This window comes from Zingiber officinale, chromosome 7A, assembly GCF_018446385.1.
Source record: "Zingiber officinale cultivar Zhangliang chromosome 7A, Zo_v1.1, whole genome shotgun sequence".
Classification (NCBI taxonomy): Eukaryota; Viridiplantae; Streptophyta; class Magnoliopsida; order Zingiberales; family Zingiberaceae; genus Zingiber; species Zingiber officinale.
In genome coordinates, this window is record NC_055998.1 from 130600273 (window position 1) to 130618880 (window position 18608).

The following is an 18608-nucleotide window of genomic DNA, read 5'->3' on the forward strand; positions in this document are numbered from 1 at the left end:
CAAGAAGCCATTCACCAAGATAGGTGAACGGGCAAAGGAACCACTAGAACTCATACATAGTGATGTTTGTGGACCATTGCAAGTTCAGGCTAGAGGAGCATATACCTACTTCGTGACTTTTACTGACGATTTAAGTAGATATGGATATGTCTACTTAATGAGACATAAGTCTGAAACTCTAGACAAGTTTAAGGAGTTCAAGAATGAGGTAGAAAATCAACTTGGTAAGAAGATTAAGGCCCTTCGGAGTGATCGAGGTGGCGAGTATCTAAGCCAAGAGTTCATTGATTACCTAAAAGAGTGTGGGATAATTTCCCAACTTACACCTCCTAAGACGCCAGAGTGGAATGGTGTTTCGGAAAGGAGAAATCGCACACTCATGGATATCGTTAGATCAATGATGAGTCATGCAAGTCTTCCAATGTCATTTTGGGGCTATGCCTTAGAAACAACAGCATACACACTTAACCGAGTTCCTACCAAGACAGTAGATAAGACTCCTTATGAGTTATGGTTTGGAAAGTGATCCTGTCCAAACCAGGCTCAATGGACGCTGGGGATGTGGCGCTCCCTGCTGGATCCTCGAGCGCTCCGGCGAACCTGCAACAAAACCGAGCCGGGGGGTGTCCCGGCGACGGCCCTCCGACGCTCAAGTTAGGCGAAGGAATAAGAAAGTGGCTGAGAAAATGGAGACTTGTGTACCTCCTGTTGAAGAAATGGAGGCCTTATATAGACCTCTCGAAGGAGCCTGGGCACACCAATCGAAGCGATTACCTGCTTTCGACCATGCCTAGGTGTGGGCCTGTCAGAAGGGCATCCATAAGACCATACTGCTACTGTATCAACCTTTCCGTGACGTGATGGTGGGGCCTTTAATAGTGCCATCTTGCGTACAGTCTAATCATCATGCCTTTGCTGATATATCATATCCCGAGCCGAGCGAATAGGCCGCTCGGCTAACCACTGTTCCCTCGCCACGATTCCGGGCGAGCGGACACCTCCGCTCGGCCATTCTGTCCTCGGCCGAGCGGACACCTCCGCTCAGCCATTCGGCTCCGATTCTGCTTTGGCGTCGGAAACCCAAACCTTTGGCTGGGTAATCTCGTTCACGGGACGGACCCCATCCAGGGTCCCCATTCTTCACGGATCACTTGCCTCCCCTTCAAGTCTAGTCGAAGGAGGCAGTGAGTCCGACTGACTGGACTGTGTGTCCGAGCGGGCGGTCGTCGCCTTATCGCTGCTGCTGATATCCCTTGAGCCGTTCGGCCCTCATGCCAAATTTATCCGCTCGGCTCTTCGCTTTGTATGCCTTGGCGCCCAACGTGGATGTTTGCTTGTCTAAATCCTCTTGAAAATCGCGCAAGTCTTTTTCATTAAGCCGAAGCATGCGCGGTATGGGCGCATTAATTGCGCTTGGTGACAGAGCGCCACGTGGCTTGTCTCTAGTGGCGGTGACGCTCCGTACGATGGGACGCCCTTTGTTTTGAAATAAACGGCTAGATGATGACCTCGTCTCTTGTGCCCTTCATCCGACGGACGAGGCTGAGTGGCCTCATTTGTATAAGACCCTTGTTCTGACCTTCACGCCGCATTCTCTGTTTCATCGCACGTCCTCCGTCGAAGCTGCCTGCCGCTAGCTTACTCCGGCGACTCCCAGTGCTTGCTTTCCGGTGGTTTTCGAGTTCCTGGGCTTCTTTCCTTTGATCTTCCCTAAGTAAGCTTCTTCTCTTCTCTCGTCCCCTTGTTTCTGAGTATTGCTAGGCTTCCTTCCCTTCTTTAGTCATGGCGAGCACTTCTGCACCCGCTACCGAGGTTCACGGTCCGTGGTATATGAGTATGGAGAGTAGGTTAGATGAGGAGCGCGCCCGGCGCGTTGTTAGGACCTACGGGATCCCGCACGACCATGAAATAGTTGTAGCCGGCCCGACCGACCGGCCCCATAACCCGCCGACCGGTACTATTTGTTTTTTTCTGGACCAATTCCAGGGCGGCCTTAGATTTCCTACTCATCCATTTATTTTGGAAGTTTGTAATTATTTCCGCATCCCGCTCGGCCAACTTGTGCCGAATTCCTTTAGGCTACTGAGCGGGGTTGTCGTCCTCTTTAGGCTGCACAGTATCCCACTTGACCCCAAAATATTCCACTACTTCTTCTATCCCAAACAATCCGAGTTGGGTACTTTTATTTTCCAAAGTAGAATAGGCTTCAAATTTTTTGAGAACATGCCGACCTCCAACAAGCACTGGAGGGAGTTCTTCTTCTATATACGACTTCCCGAGCGGCCAGCATTCCGAACCAAATGGCAGACCGCTGTGCCGACCCAGCCGGAGCTCGGCAAATTCAGAAGCAATCCGGCCTACCTTCATGCGGCAAATTGCTTGTCCGGTCAGCGGTACAAAATCGACCAGTTGCTTCTCAAGGGGGTGTTGTACATTTTTGGATTATCTCCTGTTCGGATCAATCTCCCCTACCGCATAGGTAAGGACTCTTTACTCCCTTCGCCTTTTTTGTCTAACTGATTTTAATTTCTTCCACTGCAGCTGAAGTCATGTGGCGCTCCAAGGCTACCGATCATCTGAAATTGAAGGCCGTGAAAATTGAGGCGGCTACCAAAAAAGAACTCATCGCTGGGTCTTATCCCACCGCCCGGCAGATGCAAGAGAGGGGGATCTCAAACAGTCACCCAACCCGCTTCAACGGAGGTTGAGGCGGATCCTGCTTCTCTGCTCCACCGAGCCGAGTCCCCAGTGCCGGATTCACCACGAAGTTCGAGGAAGCCAGAGAGTCCAGCTCACGACCCAGGGCGAACCGCAGCGCCGATCGAGATCGCTTCTCCAGGATCGCACCGCCTCGTCGGCCCTGTGGCCTCGCCCACGCGAACCCCGGCTCTCCTCACGGACTCGTCGTCGCTTACGACGGTTGGGCGAAACTTCAACCATAGGGGAGTCCTCGGGCCAGGCAACTGCGGCTGAGGAAGTGCCGGTCGGCCACCCGACCATCAAGACTACCCTTCGATTCCCGGTGGAGGAATATTTATTGTCTGCCGATCGGCCATCAAGCCCCGTTCACGAAATAACCTTGACGGGTCCGCTCGCCAAACTTTTCGAGGACGCCCAGATTCGGGTGGCCCTCATGACGCCTAAGCAGCTCGGCGATAACCACATGCAACAGGCCACTCAGGTAGGTTCATTTTTCTTCCTGTGCCATGCTACTGTTTGGTTCCTGATTTTATTATTTCCCTTACAGCATTGGGCTGAGCAAATCGCCACTAGCCATCGGCTGGCCGAGCTGGAGGATCTTATGGAAAAGCTCCAAGTCTCGGGGGGTCCATCGGCCGAGCGGGAGAAACAAGCCCGTGAGGCCGAACAGAAGAAGGCCGCCGACCTGGCTACAGAGGTGGCTCGACTTGAAGGCTTGGTGAAGAAACGCGACGAAGACGTGAAACGCGCCAGTAGCCGGAAGAAGCGGGCGATCGCTGATCTGGACAAGATGAAAGTTGAAGTCCGAGCCCTGGATCAGCGATCTAAGGAGCTGGAAGCCCAACTAACCACCGAACGGGATGGGCGCTCAGCCGAACGCACTAAAGCGGAGGTGGACCAGAAAGTTCTTCAAGATTCACTGATTGCCTCCTGGGCGGCGCTCAGAAAGTACAAGGAAGGGGAGCCGAGTCGTCTGGCTGTTGCACGTCAAGATTATCTCCGCTCGGAGAGGTTCGGCACGAAATTTGGCGGCAGCGTCTCTTCAACCTTTGCCGAGGCCGTTAAGGTCACTATGGCCTACTTGAAGAAGGGTGGCCACCTTCCTGCGGGAATGCACATTCCCGCCTCCGATCTAGCGGCCATGACAGACGACATTCCGGACAGTTTCTTCAACTTCGAAGACCCCGAGTGAAGAGTGTTCCTCGTCTCTATCTTGTTTTTGCGTTTCTTACGCCGAGCGCAACTTTTTGTACTTGCCGTCCGGCATGTTTTCCCTTTAATGCAATTATGTCTTTGCTTACGTCTTCCTGATCATTATCCATAATATTCTTCTGTTTGCTTGACGTTTATGTTTAGAGTCAGTCATGCTCTAAGTGTTCTCCGTCACGCGGCCGATCAGCTTAACCCATTAAACAAAGTCCGAGCGGGAGGGTCTACTCGCTCTGCACGTATCTAGCCTGTGTGAAGTCAACAAACGCCAAGTATCGAAGGACCAACGCCCGAGCGGGCCTAAATGTTTTAATACTTGTGGTTTCTGCGGTTTCTTATTCTTTGATATTCGTTCGTCCGGGGTATTTATAGTCGCGGACCGACTCGATTTTTAACGATGGTGCTCGCCGGCGCCGATTTTTATGGCCGGTCTCTCGATTTCTAACGCCGGAGCTCGCGCGAATATTTATAGCCGTCGTAGCGGCTCTCGATCTTTAACGACGGAGCTCGTCGGTCTTCCGCTCGGATTTATAGCCGACTCGTTTCTCGATTTCTAACGTCGGAGCTATATTTATAGCCGTCGGCGCGGCTCTCGATCTTAACGACGGAGCTCGTCGGTCTTCCGCTCGGATTATTTATAGGCGCGGCCCTCGATCTTTAACGACGGAGCTCGCCGGCGTGGTTATTTATAGCCGGTCGGCTCTCGATCTTTAACGTCGGAGCTCGACGGCGTGGTCTCGATCTTAACGACCGGAGCTCGTCGGCGGATATTTATAGCCGCCGGCTCTCGATTTTAATGACGGAGCTCGTCGGCGCGAATATTTATAGCCGAGGCTCTCGATCTTTAACGACGGAGCTCGTCGGCGCGGTTATTTATAGTCGGTCGGCGCGGCTCTCGATCTTTAACGTCGGAGCTCGACGGTGCGGATATTTATAGCCGGTCGGCGCGACTCTCAATCTTTAACGGCGGAGCTCGTCGGCGCGGCTCTCGATTTTTAACGACGGAGCTCGTCGGCGCGGATATTTATAGCCGGTCGGCGCGGCTCTCGATTTTTAACGACGGAGCTCGTAGATTTATAGCCGCCGGCGCGGCTCTCGATTTTAACGACGGAGCTCGTCCAGCATTATTTATAGCAGTCGGCCTCGATCTTTAACGCCGAGCTCGACGGTCTTGGCGATATTTATAGCGGCCGGTGCGACTCGATCTTTAACGCCGGAGCTCGGCGGTCTTGTGATATTTATAGCCGGTCGGCGCGGCTCTCGATCTTTAACGTCGGAGCTCGACGGTCTTCGGCGCGGATATTTATAGCCGGTCGGCGCGGCTCTCGATCTTTAACGTCGGAGCTCGACGGTCTTCGGTGCGGATATTTATAGCCGGTCGGTGCGGCTCTCGATCTTTAACGACGGAGCTCGTCGGAATTGAGCCTTTGGCTCGTACAATATACCTCCAGCTGAGCAGCTCGGGGCCTTCGTTGTCGAGCGCTTGGCTCCGATAATTTACCTCCGACCGAGCGGCACGGGGCCTTCGGATAACCAACCGTTCGGCTATGAACACAGAATGCCTTGGGAATAATTTGTTTCCTGCGATAAAAGGAGTACAGCTATTTTGACTTTACACAAGATAGAGCAAAAGCGCACCTCTCACCCATCCCTATATGGCTGAAGGTGATTTGCACTCCATGGCCGATCCAGCATCCGACCTTCCGCATCCTTGAGGTAATAAGCGCCCGAACGGAGCTTCTTGACCACTTTAAAGGGTCCTGCCCAGGGAGCTTCCAACTTGTCGACATCTCCGACCGGCTTGACTTTCTTCCAAACTAGGTCGCCTACTTGAAAGGCTCTGGGGATCACGCGCCGGTTGTAGTTCTGTTTCATACGTTGCCGGTACGCCATCAGCCGGACGGATGCTTTAGCTCTTTCCTCTTCGACCAAGTCTAGCTCCATGCTCCTCCGTTCGGCGTTATCTTCATCATAATTTTGTACCCGAACGGACTCCACCCCAACTTCAATCGGGATGACTGATTCGCCTCCATATACCAAGTGAAATGGAGTGACGCTCGTTCCCTCCTTTGGTGTCGTGCGGAGAGCCCATAGGACGCCCGGCAGCTCGTCTACCCAGCTGCCTCCTTCATGGTCGAGCCGAGCCCGTAAAATTCTGAGAATCTCTCGGTTGGTTACCTCCGCCTGGGCCACTGATGTGAAGTGCTGCTCGATGCCATAACTTTCGCACCACTTCCGAGCTTCTGCATGAATTGCGTCTGTTGTCCGAGACTAGTCGTCTCGGGATGCCAAAGCGACAGATGATATTTTGCCATATGAACTTTTTAACCATCTGCTCGGATATTTTTGCAAGTGGCTCGACTTCTACCCATTTTGAGAAGTAGTCGACCGCCACCAATAAGAACTTCCGTTGTCTGGTAGCCATGGGGAAGGGTCCCACGATGTCCATCCCCATTGGTCGAACAGGCAGCCACTGTTGATGCTTTCATCTCATCTCGGTCGGTGGGACATGTTGTGATACTTGACAGGATAGACAATTTGCAACGGTCCGGGCAGCATCCTTTTGAAGTGTTGGCCAAAAATACCCGGCTAGCAAAATCTTCCTGGTTAACGACCGTCCGCCTGGATGTCCACCGCACGAACCTTGGTGCACTTCTCGAAGGATGTACTCGGCATCTTCCCAGCTGACGCATTTTAGGAGCGGACGGGAGAAGGCTTTCTTGTAGAGTTGATCTCCTACGAGGGTGAACCGACTAGCCCTTCTCTTCAGTAAATGAGCTCCTTCCCGGTCGGAGGGGGTAGCTCCCGAGCGCAAATACTCCACAATAGTTGTCCTCCAGTCGCTCGGGTATGTGATGCCCTCCATCCGATCGACATGTGCTACTAAAGATACTTGCTTGATCGACTTCTGAGAGCCGACCGGGGATAATGCGCTTGCCAGCTTGGCCAATTCATCCGCCACTTGATTCTCCGCCCGGGGGATCTTCTGAATAATCACCTCCCTAAAGTTGAGCTTAAGTTTTTCAATAGCCTCCACGTAGAGCTTGAGCCTTGTACTATTTATCTCGAAAATCCCCGAGATTTGCTGAGCAGCCAACTGGGAATCTGAATAGAGGATGACCCGGACGGCTCCAACGTGCCGAGCGGCCTGCAATCCAGCAATAAGGGCTTCATATTCTGCTTCGTTGTTGGTCGCTCGGTAATCTAGCCGGACGGAGAGCTGCATCCGCCCTCCTTGTGGGGACAGCAAAACTATGCCAATTCCGCTCCCGTGTCTAGTGGACGATCCATCCACGAACACTTTCCACACAGCTTCGGGTTCTGGGTCCTGCACCTCCGTCACAAAATCGGCTAAGGCTTGTGCCTTGATAGCCGAGCGGGGTTGATATTGGATATCAAATTCGCTTAGCTAGGTTGTCCATTTGATGAGTCGTCCGGAAGCTTCTGGATTTAAAAGCACTCGTCCCAACGGGCTATTGGTCTTGACGATAATCGTGTGCGCCAGGAAATAAGGACGAAGTCTCCGAGCGGCCAGGATCAGAGCAAAGGCCAACTTCTCGAGTCCGGTGTAGCGGGTTTCAACATCTTTCAAGATATGACTAAGGAAATATACAGGTTGCTCCTCACCTCCCGACCGGACTAACGCTGATCCCATTGCCTGCTCGGTTGAGGATAAATAAATGTGCAACGGTTCGCCGACAGCTGGCTTGGCCAGCACAGGTAGGGAATTTAAGTACGTCTTCAGTTCTTCAAAGGCCCGATCGCAGTCTTCATTCCATTGGAACTTTGTAGCTTTGCGGAGGACTTTGAAGAACGGAAGGCTCCGGTCGGCAGTCTTGGAGATGAAGCGTGATAGCGCTGTAATCCGACCGGTCAGCCTCTGTACTTCCCTCATGTTTCTGGGCGGTGGCATGTCTTGAAGAGCCTTCACCTTGCTAGGATTAGCTTCAATACCCCGTTTGGTCACAATATAGCCCAAGAAACGTCCTCCTTTGGCGCCGAACAAACACTTATGAGGATTTAGCTTGACCCCATATTTTCTGAGTGTACGGAAGGTTTCTTCCATATCTTTGCATAAAGTGGCCGCTCGGAAGGATTTGATGAGGATGTCATCTACATAGACCTCCAGGTTGTGTCCGATTTGCTCGCGGAAGACCCTATTCATCAATCTTTGATATGTTGCTCCGACATTCTTCAGTCCGAACGGCATCACCGTATAGCAATACGTCCCGTCCGGTGTAACGAAGCTAACTTTTTCCTGATCCTCCGGGGCGAGCGGCACTTGATGATAGCCTTGGTAGGCGTCCAGCATACATATAAGCTCGCATCCGACTGTAGAATCTACGAGCTGGTCGATTCAGGGCAGAGGGTAGAAATCCTTCGGGCAAGCTTTGTTCAGATCTCTGAAGTCGATGCACACCCTCCATTTGTTGCCCGGCTTGGAGACGAGCACCACATTTGCTAACCAGCTTGGGAATTGAACCTCCCGTATGTGGCCGGCCTCTAAGAGCCTTTCTACCTCCGCTCGAATGATAATATTCTGCTCGGCGCTGAAATCTCTTCTCCTTTGTTTTACTGGCCGAGCGTCCGGCCGGACGTGAAGCTTATGTTGGGCTATGCTAGGGGAGACACCGGGCAGCTCATGCGTCGACCAAGCGAAGACGTCATGATTCATCTGGAGGCATTGTTCCACTTCTTCTTTCTGTTCGTCCTCCAGGTCGGCGGCAATAAAGGTTGTAGCCTCCGATCGGCTCGGATGGATCTGAACCTCCTCCTTTTCATCATAAATTAAAGCAGGAGGTTTCTCGGTTATGGCGTGTACCTCGATCCGTGGAGCCTTTCGCGCGGCGCTGGATTCGGCTCGGACCATTTCCACATATCATTTCCGAGCGGCTAATTGATCTCCTCGCGCTTCACCGATTTTGTCCTCGACCGGGAATTTGATCTTCTGATAGAACGTCGACACAACAGCTCGGAATTCGCTTAACGCCGGTCGCCCCAGTATCACGTTGTAGGATGAAGGGGAGTCGACCACCACAAAGTTTGTTGTCCTCGTTCTCCGGAGCGGTTCTTCCCCTAAGGAGATAGCCAGTCTTACCTGTCCGACCGGAAGAACCTCATTGCCCGTAAACCCGTAGAGGGGGGTTGTCATGGGCAGCAGCTCGGCTTGATCGATTTGTAGTTGATCAAAAGCCTTTCTGAAGATGATGTTGACCGAGCTGCCAGTGTCAATGAAGATACGGTGGATGGTGTAGTTAGCTATCACCGCTTTGATGATAAGGGCATCATCATGCGGCACTTCAACTCCCTCAAGATCCTTGGGCCCGAAACTGATCTCGGGTCCGCTCGCCTTTTCTTGGCTGCAACCCACCTCATGGATTCTGAGCTGCCGGGCGCTTGCCTTTCTCGCCCTGTGTGAATCTCCTCCAGTCGGCCCACCCGCAATAATATTGATTTCTCCCCGGGAGGTGTTGTTTCTGTTCGCCTCCTCCCGAGCGGACTGCCTAGGTCACTCATTGGACCTTCGAGAGCGATCTTCATGCCTTGGAGGGAAACGCTGTTCGGGAGATCTTCTATATGTTCGCCGACCGGACTCTTGATGCCGCTGCCGGCGGTCGGGTGAAGTCGATCGACGAGGGCCACCCCGTCGTACGGGATGGGTGATTGAAGGCAGGCCCCGACAGTCGCGGGTGTTGTGGGAGTCAGTATTATGGAAAGAGCAAAACATTGGGGTCCATACCCTCTTTTTCTTCATCTTTGGCCGCTCGGCCGCTACCTCTTGGACCACCGGGGACTTCGCATGATGTGCCCGGGATGCCTCAATTCTTGGTCCTCTTGGTGGCTGATGGGCAGCGGGCTGCTTCCGTTCGGCATGGGCCGGACGTTCGGCATGAGTTTCCTTCCGTCGGGCAGCCTCCGCCTCTTCCACATTTATATACTCATTCGCCCGGTGTAGCATGTGGTCGTAGTCTCTGGGCGATTTACGAATGAGCGCGCGGAAGAAGTCCCCTTCCGCGAGGCCTTGCGTGAAGGCGTTTACCATTGTCTCCGAGGTGGCTGTGGGGATGTCCATCGCTACCTGATTAAATCGCTGTATATACGCCCGGAGAGATTCTCTTGGTTCTTATTTGATGGTAAACAGGCTGACGCTTGTCCTTTGATAACGTCGGCTGCTCGCAAAGTGATGAAGAAATGCCTTTCGGAACTCCTGGAAACTAGTGATAGAGCCGTCCGGCAGCCTCCGAAACCACCTATGTGCAGATTCCGATAGAGTGGTGAGAAATACCCGGCACTTTACGCCATCGGAGTACTGATGCAAGGTGGCGATGCTGTCGAACTTCCCCAAGTGATCGTCGGGGTCAGTCGTCCCATTGTAAGCTCCGATCGTCGGTGGTGGATAGTATTTTGGTAACGGATCCCGATGTATGGCTTCAGAGAACTGTCGGTGAACCTGCTCGGGTGGTGCGTTCGCTTGGGGAGCTTTGCCCTTCCTATGATCCCGAACGGGAGGCTCATCGGATGAAGATCCTTGCTCCCCGTGAGCGGGCGCGATTTCTGGGGGAGTACGGAAGAGTGCCTGAGGGAACCCTCCTGTTGAAACATATTCCGGGCGGTCTGCTTGCGCCGCCCGGCCTGCTGAAGCCGAGGTTGTTTGTTGTTGCGCTCGCTCAGCCTGTGCTTTCTCCTTTTGCTGCGCCACTGTCTTGGCTGCCCTCGCCTCGACTATAGCGTCAAACTCTTCTTGTGAGAGTGCCACGGTATGTAGTCTTCCAGCCTCGTCCATTGCCTCTGCTCGGATGCAGGTGCGTTCCCACAGACGGCGCCAAATTGATCCTGTCCGAACCAGGCTCAATGGACACTGGGGATGTGGCGCTCCCTGCTGGATCCTCGAGCGCTCCGGCGAACCTACAACAAAACCGAGCCGGGGGGGGTGTCCCGACGACGGCCCTCCGACGCTCAAGTTAGGCGAAGGAATAAGAAAGTGGCTGAGAAAATGGAGACTTGTGTACCTCCGGTTGAAGAAATGGAGGCCTTATATAGACCTCTCGAAGGAGCCTGGGCACACCAATCGAAGCGATTACCTGCTTTCGACCATGCCTAGGTGTGGGCCTGTCAGAAGGGCATCCATAAGACCATACTGCTACTGTATCAACATTTCCGTGACGTGATGGTGGGGCCTTTAATAGTGTCATCTTGCGTACAGTCTAATCATCATGCCTTTGCTGACATATCATATCCCGAGCTGAGCGAATAGGCCGCTCGGCTAACCACTGTTCCCTCGCCACGATTCCGGCCGAGCGGACACCTCCGCTCGGCCATTCTGTCCTCAGCCGAGCGGACACCTCCGCTCGGCCATTCGGCTCCGGTTCTGCTTTGGCGTCGGAAACCCAAACCTTTGGCTGGGTAATCTCTGGTTCCGCTCGGACGGGATCCCATCTGTGGGTCCCCCATTCTTACCGCCGGATCAGAAAGAAACCAAATTTGTCTTATCTAAAGACTCCAAGCTTTGGCGGAGGTATGCATAATTTCTACTGTAGCTACTGTTACTCTGCTCCTTTGTTTCCTCGCTTCTTCTACATCATTGGTGATTGACTTGAGCATCGAAGGGTCATCGCTGGAGAACCCCTCCTTGGCTCCACACTAACACTGTTGTGATTGTAGGTCTCTCTGACTCAGAGTCCACCAACTGTCAGCAAGAGTGACACGCCCCCAGCATCCATCGTCTTGATTCTCAGACATGATCAAATTTGGCACCGTCTGTGGGAACGCACCTACATCCGAGCCGAGAAGATGGAAGACGCTGGACGACTTCACACCGTGACGCTCACCCAAGAGGAGCTCGACTTGCTCATACAGGCTCGAGTGCAAAAGATAGTCGAGCAACAACAACAAAAGGCGCTAGTCGATCGACTGGTGCAGCAAGCGACGTCGGCATTGGGGGGTCGAACAACGTAAGAGGACCGACCGGAACAGCTCTCCATTTGGGGATAAAATAGAGGGCCAACCGACACCCATGGAGAGGCACCGCCCGCCCCGATACCGTTCCATCGGGCTTTGTTTCAGACACCCTTGTAAATCGCACAAGCGAATCAAGAGCGGAGATCCTCTTCAAATGAAGCGCCCGTTTGGGATGCTTGAAAGGGCAAGGCCTCTCGAGGCGACGCGTCCCCCGAACGGATCAATCGTCAGTTCTCTGAAGCGATACTACAGGACCCTCTCCCGAGACACTATGCTTCACTGGCTATTGGAGAATATAATGGGTCGACCGATCTAGGCGACCATTTGGGTAAGTTCGACAACGCGACCACACTTCACCAATACACAGATAGGGTGAAGTGTTGGGTCTTCCTTACCACGCTCTCTGGCTCAACACAATGATGGTTCAAGAGATTGTCAGACGGATCGATACAAAGCTTCAAGGATTTCCTAACAGCCTTCCTATATCATTTTTCAAGCAGCAAGCGCTACCAGAAGACGATCGTCAGCTTGTTTTCTTTGAAGCAAGGGTCGAGAGAAACCCTCCGAGCATACATACAACGCTTCAATCAGGTAGTAATGGATATCCCCTCGGTCTCGTCCAAGACCATGATGAACGCCTTCACACCGGGGCTCGTCGAAGGGGATTTCATCCGATCGCTCATCAGGAAGTCGTCCCACGACTATGGCCACATGCTCAAGAAGGATAATGAGTATATAAACGTGAAGGAGGCCTAGGTCACAAGAAGGAAGGAGGCACCAGCCAAACCCACGGTGTCGACCGAACGACGACCGCTGAACAACCACCAACCGCCGAAGGGGCCTAGAGCTGAAGGCCGACCACACCAGGAAATGAGGGTGCATGCCATGCAGCATGTGGCTTCCGACCTGCCGAAGGCACCGAAGTGCAAGGTATAGATGCCTATATTTTGTTCCTTCCACCAGTCGACGTCGCACAACACACGCGATTGTTGTGGTCTGACACCAATCGCCAGACTGGCCCCAAGAGGCTACTGTCGATGATCTCCTTCTCCCGATTGGCGACATGGGCATCAATCCATGGGGAGACGGGAAGATGCAAGAAGATCACCCAAGCGACAACAACATCATCAGTGAAGGGGAAGCATTGACCCTTCCCGAGTCGCGCATGAGTGAAGCAGGCCATCCGCTCGGGAGGAGGAAAACAGAAGTAATGTCGCTCGAGGAGAAATAAACATCATCGTCGACGGACCAACCACCGGTGATTCTAATCGAGCCTAGAAGTCATACGCTCAACGGTTGGAAATTCACGTCGTGGGTTGTAGCCAAGAGAAGGCAAACGGGCCCGAAATCAGCTTCGGGCCCTGGGACCTCGAGGGCGTGGAAGTCCCTCACGATGACACCCTCATCATTCGAGCTGTAATCGCTAACTATACTATCCATCGAGTTTTTGTTGACACAGGAAGCTCGTGAATATAATCTTTAAGAAGGCTTTCGATCAGCTCCAGATCGACCGAGGCGAGCTACTGCCAATGACGACCCCATTATATGGGTTCACTAGCAATGAGGTGCAGCCGATCGGCCAGGCTAAGTTGGCAATATCACTGGGAGAAGAACCGCTCAGGAGGACCAAAACCACGACCTTCATTGTGGTAGATGCCCCCTCGGCCTACAACGTCATCCTGGGCCGACCGGTCCTAAATGAGTTCCGGACAATAGTTTCAACCTACTGCTAAAAGATTAAGTTCCTGATAGATGACCGAGTCGGGGAAGTCAGGGGTGACCAACTGGGCGCTCGAAGATGCTATATCGAGATGGTAAAGACTGAGGCCAAGTCCGCTCGGAAAACCCCGCGGCTAGATGTTAGTGTTATTACGGAAAAACCTCCTACCTTAGTCTATGAAGAAAAGGAGGAAGTCCAAATCCATCCTCGCTGAGCGGAAGCAACAACTTTCATAGCGTCTGATCTGGAGGCTGAACAGAAGGCGGAACTGATCTCCTGCCTCCAGCAAAACCACGACGTGTTCGCATGGTCGACGCACGAACTCCCCGAGATTTCCCCGAGCGTCGCGCAACACAAAATTCACGTCCGACCGGGCGCTCGGCCAGTGAAACAAAGGAAGAGAGATTTTAGTGCCGAGCAAAATCTGATCATCTGGGCAGAAATAAAGAAGTTGTTGGAGGTTGCCCATATACAGGAAGTGCAGTTTCCGAGCTGGCTCGCAAACGTGGTGTTGGTCTCCAAGCCGGGCAACAAGTGGCGAGTCTGCATCGACTTTCGTGACCTCAACAGGGCATGCCCAAAAGACTTCTACATGCTGCCTCAGATTGATCAGATGGTAGACTCCACTGCTGGGTACAAGCTGATATGCATGCTGGATGTGTATCAAGGGTACCACCAAGTGCCGCTCGCCAGGGAGGATCAAGAAAAGGTCAGCTTTATTACGGCCGATGACACGTATTGTTATAATGTCATATCGTTCAGATTGAAGAACGTCGGAGCCACCTATCAAAGGCTAATGAACAAAGTATTCTTACGGCAGATCGGTCGCAACATGGAGGTATACGTCGATGATTATTAATTAAATACCTCCGAGCAGCTAACCTATGTGCAGATATCAAGGAAACCTGCCCGACACTCAAGACATATGGGATCAAACTAAATATTAACAAGTGTTTGTTCGGCGCAAAGAGCGAGCGATTCCTGGGCTACATCGTCACCAAGCGGGGTATTGAGGCAAATCCTAGCAAAGTGAAAGCACTACAAGACATGCCACCGCCAAAAAATTTCAAGGAAGCCCAGCGTTTCACCAGTTGGATAACAACACTTTCTCGGTTCATCACCAAATCATCCGATCGAAGTTTACCATTCTTCAAGATATTATGTCGAGCCACCAAGTTTCAATGGGATCAGGAGTGCGACCGAGCATTCGAAGAGCTTAAGGAATACCTTAACTCATTACCCGTACTAGCTAAGCCAATTATCGGTGAGCCACTCCGAATTTATCTATCCTCGACCGAATATGCGGTCGGCTCGGCACTGGTTCGGAAGAACGATGAGGAACAACCAGTGTATTTCCTGAGTCATATATTGAAAGATGCTGAGTCTCGCTACATCGGTCTCGAGAAGTTGGCTTATGCATTGGTACTGGCCGTTTGGAGGTTTCGCCCGTACTTTCTCGCTCACTCCATTGTCGTAATGACCAATAGCCCCTTGGGTAGAGTCCTCCTCAACCCAGAGGCATCCGGTCGGCTTATCAAATGGATGACAAAACTCAGCGAGTTTAACATCCAATATCAACCCTAGACGACCATCAAAGCGCAATCCTTGGCAAATTTCATTACTGATGTGCAGAATCCTGAGCCGGAAGACGTTTGGAGGATATATGTGGATGGTTCATCCACTCGGCAGGGCAGCAGGTCGGGTCGGTATACTGCTCATCTCCCTCCAAAAGGAACGGATGCAGTTGTTCGTTCGGTTGGACTACAGGGCCACAAACAATGAGACCGAGTACGAGGTACTTATAGTCGGCTTACGAGCCACTCAACACGTTGGGGCCATCAAGGTCCTCATCCACTCAGGCTCTCAATTGGTCGCTCAGCAGTTGACCGGGATGTTCGAGATAAGTAACACACGACTCAAGCTCTATGTCGAAGCCTTCGAAAAACTAAAACCCAATTTTAGGGAGGTCGTCATACATAAAATCCCCCGATTGGAAAACCAAGCTGTAGATGAGCTGGCCAAACTAGCCAGTTCGCTATCGCTATCGCTGATCGTCATAGCACATCCGATCGAGCAGATATCTTTAGTGGCTCATGTTGATCGAATGGAGGGACTCTCCTTTCCAAATGACTGGAGAATGACTCTAGCAGAATTCTTGCGGTCAGGAGCTACACCGTCCAATCTAGAAGAGGCTCGCATATTGAGGAGAAGAGCCAGTCGGTTCACCCTGATCGGGGATCAGCTCTACAAGAAGGTTTTCTCTAGGCCTCTACTAAAATGTGTCAGGTCAGAAGACGCCGACTACATACTACAGGAAGTACATCAAGGATTCTGTGGAGGACACTCGAGCGGCCGCTCACTAGCAAGGAAGATCATGTTGGCTGGATACTTCTGACCGACCCTCCAAGAGGATGCCACCTGGACTATTTCCACCTATCTGTCCTGCCAGAAGTATCATAGCCTCTCACACCGGTCGACCGAGGAGATGAAGGCATCCACGGTCTCCTGCCCATTTGACCAATGGAGCATGGACATTGTTGGGCCAACCACTAGGCCTTTTTGGTTATTGGAGCAACAATCACTTTCTAGACAAAGCCCTCATAAAGAATTTAAAAGTTTAATTTTCTTGCTAAAAGTGCTAGGTCTTAATTTTATATTTAAAGTAAACAAGTTTTTGGAACCCAATAGAGGTTCCTTCTTATAATCAGCTATTTTCTAGGTATATAAGCTTTTGATATTTTTCTGATTTGACTTTTGTGAAACCTATAGTACCAGTTTTAATCCTCTATAATTTCTAAAAGTAGAAATATTTGAACAAGTAGAATTTTTCAAATTTTTTATTTCTTCTTTTAATTTATCATTTTCAAGTCTTACTTTATCAAGATCTTCTAACAGACATGATTTTGCTAAAATTCTTTTTATTTCTAAGTTTCCATTTTTTAATTTATTATTTTTAATTTTTAATTTATACATGGATTTTGCTATTGACTTAATATCATAATAAAGCTGATCAGGAGGTAAGAGGCATACCTCACTTACCATATCAGACTTGAAGTCTGACTCTCCACCTGCTTCGCTGCTTTCATCTGAAGTCGCTCCCCCTTTATCGATGTTGGCTTCTGATGTACTTTGTCCTTCATAGCTCACAATCAGTGCTAGTACGGTATATTCTTGTATTTCGGACTTAGATGATGAACTGTCGTCCCAAGTTGCTTTTAGGTTCTTGTGCTTCTTGGGTATCTTGACTTTATCCTTCTTGAGTTTTGGGCAATCTTCTTTTAAGTGACCTTCCTTTTGACACTGGTAGCAATGAACTCTTCTTCTATTTCTTGGATTTTTCTTATTCTGCATTTCTTTAAATTTATTAAATCTAAAGAACTTTTTGAAATTTCTTACCATATAGGCTTCTTGATCTTCTTCTGAATCTGACTCGAGTTCATCCTTCTTGGTTGCAGTTAGCATCATAATCTGGCTTGAGTCTTTTGATGTTCCTGCCCATCTAGTTTTATGTCATTTAAGAGTAGAAAATAATTTCTCTAAGGTACTTACCTCTAGGTCCTTTGAGATGTAGTAGGCATCGATGATTGAGGTCCATTCTGGAGTTCTGGGAAAGGCGTTGAGTGTGTAGAGTATCGTGTCCTGGTTGGTTACCGTTTCATCGAGGTTCTCGAGTCCAATAATTAGTTATTTTACCTTTGTGTGTAGATCGGTTACCTTCTCACCTTTTTCCAGACGGATATTTGTCAGCTTGTTTCGAAGTATATCTCTTCTAGTGAGCTTGGCTTCGGACGTGCCTTCGTGAAGTTCCAGGAAGTTTTCTCAGAGTTCTTTGCCCGACGAGTAGCTTCCGATGTGGTTGACTTCTTGAGGCAGCAGCACGCTCAGCAAGTGATACTCCGTTCGGTTACTCGCTACGGAATCAGTTTGCTCCTTCTTCGTCCAAAGACTCTCTTCTTTTTCTTCTCCATTTTGATTTGTTGGAGCTACAAAACCATATTTTATTATTAAACGGAGTTCAAAATTGGTTTTCAGAAATACCTCCATACGACGTTCCAATATGCGAAGTCTCCCTTAAATTTTGGTGGAACGATGCTTGGCCCGACCATTGGTTGCTTTGCTTTGGTTGGCGGTTAGTCCTTCTGAAGCGCCCTTACTCTGATACCACTTGTTGGTCCCTTTGGAGGCTGACAAGAGAGAAGGGGTGAATTGCCCTGAAAAAATAAATCTACCCTTTCTCGGACTATCAACTAAATAAAGAATACTTGTAAGTAAAAAGACAGAGATTAATTAAAAGAAAGCAGACACAAAGGAGTTACTTGGTTTGTAATCAGAAGATTGCTAATCCAAGGAGAAAGTAGCGCACTATCTGAAGATCTCCTTCGGGCGGAGTAGCCTCTTACAACGTTAACAGCACAAAAGAAAAGTATAGCACGGAGAAATGGATTACAAGTGAATTACACTAACTGTTGAAATTAGTGCTATATTTATAGCACTGTTTCGGGCGCCTGGAAGGGTTTCGGGTGTCTGGGAGGGGTAAAACTTTATCCCCAACACTTTAGTCAGCGTTCACATCATCGCTGATAGAATTTAGATTCCGAGCACCCGGACCACATAAGTCAATCGAGTTGACTTTTTACGACCCAGTTCCTCTGCTCCGGTTCAGCTCGTCTCGGTCCGAGTCTTCCGCTTCGGCTCCGTTAGCTTGGGTGATCTCAGCCATCCGGAATAGGGCTCACCCGAACCCAAGTTCCAGTCTTCTCCTCGAGCAGCCTTCCTCCCTAATTTCTCGTCCCTCGAACGTTGCGTACGTTTTTCTCGTCCACCGGTGTACTCTTCCTTGGCACCTCGTCCCTCAGACGCACCAAGCCCGTTAGCTCTCTCCCTGTGTCGTCCTTCTCGCTAGCCGCGTCTTCGGCTCAACTTCTTATGCTCCTAAGCTCCTGCACACTTAGACACAAGATTAAACTAAACATGACCTTACTTAACTTGTTTGATCACATCAAAACACCTTGGGATTCCA